The 5,797-nt window shown below is 38.0% G+C and overlaps 1 protein-coding gene across 25 annotated transcripts in view; it reads left to right on the top strand.

The window, feature by feature from the left end:
* LOC100643982 (disks large 1 tumor suppressor protein) overlaps positions 1-5,797 on the top strand; it is a 542,862-nt gene that overhangs the window by 403,904 nt on the left and 133,161 nt on the right. The window lies entirely within an intron of this gene.

The raw sequence follows: 5,797 nt of genomic DNA, 5'->3' as shown, positions 1-5,797 counted from the left end.
ACATTCCGATGGACTTTGCTGGAGTACAATTTCTAACCTCTGTCGCGCCACCGGTGTTGATTTTAAGACATATGAACGGAGCACGAACGAAAAAGGAAAGAAGTCTTTAGGCACGAATAAATAAAGAAAAAAGGTGGATGCAAAGGTACCTTTACGTATGAGGAATGCAATCCGTTTATCTGGTGAAAAAGCTGTAGTGTACATATTGACATTTGCGTTCAATCCTGTCCTTTGTTTCTTCGTTCGTCCTACGTGCTGGCTCGAGAAAATATCGTGGTCCGCTTGGCGGTAGAAATTCGTTCTGGAGTGAAACGGATGAGCGAGGAGCAACCTGTTTCATGTCTGTGTGAGTGCGTCCGTGTTTCTCATGGAATGCGAGAATCGTACGTGCAGGGGCGTCCTGATACGTGGTGATTTTCAACTAACGCTGGATAAGAGTGCAGTGTTCGTGTAGGTAAATTCGTTTGCTCGTTATTGCCTTAATGTGCTCCGTGTGAATCAGTGATCTTCATTCCTAAGGTAAAGTGACGTTTGTGTGTCTAAATAGGAGGTTTCATTTCTAAATTTTTTTGGCGGGCAGTGCGGCAGGAACACGTGGCAATTGAGAAATTTGAATGTTTTTTGTTTTTAGCGGGCATCATTCTTCGTATATAACGACACGCGAATCGAACTAAAGGTATTCTCAGAAACGAAATAGTTGAAAGGCTATGTTACGTTTCTTGCCATTATGTGACGAATAAGCGATATGCGCGAAGGACGCCAGATATAACAGTACATTTCGTTTCTCAGTATATGCTTGACGTTTCATTGCTGCTTTCTTTTCGAATGAGGCGTTCGTGCTAAAATTAATTCAAGATTTTTAGTTCTTCGCAAAGATGAACGAATAATGACCAATAGTGTGTGCGTGAAACGCATGTCCACGTGGAAATCGGAGGCCGCAATCGTGAGTTTCCTTATCCGCGTCGTCATTCGTCACGGTACGCTGGACAGGAGTACGCTTAGCGCGCACTAGAGTGAGACGGACGGACAACCTGTTTACAATATAAGCGTACTCGTGTGTACACACACGTAGTATACGACTGTGTAGCGTTGTACATGCCTACTATGTAAAGAGGGAACCTTTTATACATATGTACATGGTTTTTGTGTGAACACAGAATCGTTTTTTGCCTTGTGCACGGAAAAATATGTGAATTACATTTATCGGCAGATATCAAGTCAGACGAGGATTGTGTGCCACTTTGTACTCCATACTTTCACTGATCGATCGCCCAGGGCGTGCAGTTCACCGGTCGAACTGAAGAGTGCATTCTCTTTACAGAGCATCTACTAACCTTTTCTCGTACTTAGCTTTTCGGAATACACGATAGCGTGAGTTGTTCGTGCATTTGTAAACTATAATTCAGAAGAAATCGTAGTAGCATTCGTTTCTTTTCTTTTATGCGTCGTTTCTTTCATGATTATCGGAAATCGATTTCGATCGATTTCAAAACAGGTGGCGCGCGATTCGAATGGTCGAGCCATTTTATCGTTAAAATTTAAACTTTGTTGGTTTTATTTAAGCGATAATTTATAAGTAAAGAATTAATTATACGTTCTATAGATTATTTAGTTTTTATTTCTTTTTAAATATTTTTTCTATAACAAATATACGTATTAAGTAGACTGTTTTCGCTTCGTTCCATTCGTATGAGAACTTTTATGAGTTTGCATACCTTACGTGTTTGTACATACGCGACGATTTATCGACGCCACTGATTACGTATTACATAAGGTTCAGCAATAACCCGTGACAATCATAGAGAAATAGTTTCCCGCGTTATTTGCCAAGCGATTCGGGTTAACCGATCTAAGTAGGACGGGCCTATGTCCCTGGCTTTTATCAATTAGGTTGCACTTGCGTGAGATATAAATCCGGCACGGGCTCGCAGGAAATAGGCCGCTGGGGGAGTTATAATACGACTCCGTGTCGCTGTAATCGCGATTTCGAATCTATGATGTATTTGACGCATATAAAATTACCGGTCTATGCAACGGGTCTCGTGTTTCCTCGTTAGATTGAGTTTTCAAGTGGTCGAGACACTTTCACGTTGCACCAGTACGATAAACTTTCGTGCAGAACCTTTTGCAGGGAAAAGGATACAATATTATTGAAACTCAATCATTTCTAATTGCATACTATGTTATATATTTACGACAGTCTAAATATAGTGTAACCTATTAGCTTTGGATCAATATCTACACGAAAATGAAATACCGCAGTAAAGAATTTGGGCTTGAAGTTTGTCAAATAAATAAATATACGCAACAGAAATAATATATCATTTTAACTTTTATTACGTATATTTTACGATAGATTTTTAATAATTTGAGGAACGAATTTTACTTTTGCCACGATTCCTCTCGCATAAACGGATCGATTTTGTTATAAACTCTGCTTCTTGTTTCGGTAAAGTGTGGTTTTCCGAGTTCCACGAGAAAAATATGTGGCTCGACGCTGCCTGAAGTGTCTAGATTAATTGGATTAATTTACATCAAACGGCGATCGATTGGGCGCGAGAAGGATGACCACCAGAAGAAAGAAGAAGTCGCAGGACGGGTTCCTGAAGAAGGTCTCGAGTCTATTCAACCTAGACACGGTGAGTCACATATAAAACGCGATCTTATGAATTTCTCGTCAGCTACTTCCATTTTGGATGGTTATCTAAGTATGTATATATCATCAATTGTCGTCTGGGATCGACGCCCACCATCATTTCGAGCCTCGTACAAAAACGTTTTAACATTGAATTTTCAGAAAAAGATATCAGAAAATATTTTATTGATTCGAATTTTTGGCGCCTCTGTGTAAGCTAAAGATGTGAAGTCAAAGAAGAAGTTATGTAAGTGAAACTTTGAAAGAAAAAAAGTCATCGTATTATACGGTTTTTCCTGCAATTAATACGTAATCGTAAAGAGTAATTTTCATATATGTGTGAATTTTAAGTTCGGTTTTAATATTGAAACACTAGCCTGCTGAAGTAATAAGCTCAGTTACATATTCAGTGATATCATATGTTACAGTAATATCGCGGAGTAGTTATAGTTCTAGCACATAAAATTATACGCGTTGCGAGCGTAACAAATACGACATTAATCTTGAGTAAGAACTATTCGCGAGTGTTATATAGGTAATGCGGTGAAAAAAAACTGACGCGACTCGAATTCATTTATTGCGGATAGATGGTAGACCGTGAAATTAAGTTGAATGTTTCCTTCAACAGTACACGTATATACATTTATATGAGGGCATATATCTTTCGCTAAATGGTCATGTAAAAACTTCGACTAAATGATGTACCGATGAATTTACACGGCTATCACGTGGAATTGATTTGTATAAATCCATTCCAATCATCCAACTGACTTTCATTTATCTAATTAACTCTGAAAATTTCGATAACTTTTGTATATTATTTAATATCTAATAATTTGCAAAATTTCATTATACCGAAAATCAAATTTTTCTATATTTTATATTTCTCCTGTTTTATATTCTATATTATATTTACTCTATTCTGTTATTAATTTTTAAAGGGAATTACACTAGGCGATTCGTGTAATATCCCTTTCGTTCGATAGAGGGTATTGTTTCCTAAATACACGATCTTCTCGAAAATCGTATCTGCTCTTTTTATGGTAGGAAACGAACCGTTGTGTTTCCCAAAGGTAGAAAGCGAAAGGCGAGAAACCAGGAGAAAAAAGGATGCTGGAGGATGAAGATGGGGAGGGAAAAGGTTGTGATGTTAGAGAATTGTGAAGGAATTACCGTCGAAACCCGGTGGACCATTTTTCTCCTTGATTTCTCGAACGTTTTATACGATAAGGAAACGTGGAATAACTTCGGGAGGTTCCAAGACTGTTTGTGGTAAAGAAAAGAGAAACCGTAGACCGTAAACAATGTAGTTGTACTGCTTCGTTTGCACTGAATGACTCGCAGACACGGCGAGGCATATTTTCCATGTTCCTCTATATTGGAAAATCTTTAGAAGAATCTTAAATTATATTTCAACCTGTATTTATCTTCGATACCTAACGAATCATAATATCAAATGAAGGCAAAGGTATCGATAAATTGATAAAGGCAATTTTATTGCGATTTCGTGGCATTTCATTAAATACTCCCTGATTTTCCGTAAATTTTCTTACGATTTATGATGGTGGTGTAGAGTGTAGACGATCGATGAATCTCTTTTAAACCGACCATAAATTTTCCTTTCGAAGGCGGGCAAGTTCGATTAAAATCCTGTATGGCCTGCGTTTGTTTTCTCTCACAAAATCAGCGGCGTGTTAGAAAGCTTTACCGAGCGTCGTAAGCACGCAGTTTACATTGGCAGCTGATTTCGACACGTTCGGGCAGCTTCGTCGGTCCTAAGTCAACCTGGACATTGTGGTTTGACGTAAGCTTTTCAAAGGTACACAGTTTGCGAACACCGAAACAATTTTAAGGTAGAATTCTAGGTAGAAGCTGTGTCTTAGTCAATATTTAGATCTTCGCGTTCGTTAAACAAGTAAACATCTGTTTTACGTAAATTCCTTGTTAATTCTCCGTTAGTTGATTTTTCTTTTAAAAATTTATCTATGTTTCAAATGATTCCAAAAACATAAATTTGTATAAATAAAAAAAAGTAGAATGATAACAGAATATACCATAAAAATTTCCTATAACATTGATTATGTACACTCTATAGAAGTTCCTCGTTCCATTCCAGTTAATCTCAGAGAATTATCCCTTATAATCCGGAAAATTGGCTTCGTGATCCTTTCGAGCGATGTGCTTATACGATACAATATACTCGGAGGTCATTTAATTCGCTTATGTAGCTATACTCGATAATGTTTCCAAGGTCATTCCGTTCTAGTTGACACGTTCACACGTATTTAATTAAAGTATTGCGATAAACAAGTTTGTGATAATTGACGTGGATTAACAACCAATTGACAATTAAAGTGATTCTTTACCTCGATCGGACATGTGTGTATGCATTTCCTCTTCTCGCTATAGTGTTGTGACGCGTCCTCTAAGCAATGCGTGAGAGTATGACGTTCTTACGTAAGATCGTCCATGTGTGTTTGCGTACGAGTCGATCATATATTGTGTGCATATCACACACATCCCATAATTGGATATCGGTACGACCTTCGAACAAAATACGTGATAGTTCCAGACTTTACGTACGATACATCCTCGAAACAGTCTGCCAATTCTTTATGGATCAGTCGTGTAAACCTCCGATGCGTATCGAGTTTTTGAATCGACGAGGACACTTAACATAGTTCGCCACGTGTGTAGATTATGTACTTCGATACATCTCTTCGAACAGCTGTGTTTTTGCTGATGTAGCACAAGCCGCTTTTATAATTAGTGTCAGTAAGCAATTTAACGTTACGAGAAACAGTCGAATAAAAGTTTCAATTTTAATTGTTTTAATCTGTCGAAATTTGAATATATCACAAAAAAATGGTCACGTATCTTGATTGAGATTAAATATACAGTGACTCACGAAATTAAGGACAATTGATAATAAAATAAGCGGAATTGCAGAAAAACAATATCGGCTTCTTAGGTTGAGAACCGCTAAATTTGACATTCCTCTTATTCTCGTCAAATGCAGACCTATGTCGACCGATCTTCCGGAGGTGGTTGGAAATGGAGGTTGCTCTGCAAACCTCGGCTCGAGCTGTGTGCACCGAATGTTGAATCGTATAACTTGCACACGTTGCTCCCATATCCTAAGAACTTCTTTCCACCCCCAGC

The sequence above is a fragment of the Bombus terrestris genome, chromosome 12 (genome assembly GCF_910591885.1).
Source record: "Bombus terrestris chromosome 12, iyBomTerr1.2, whole genome shotgun sequence".
NCBI lineage: Eukaryota > Metazoa > Arthropoda > Insecta > Hymenoptera > Apidae > Bombus > Bombus terrestris.
This window is presented reverse-complemented; position numbering and strand designations above follow the sequence as displayed.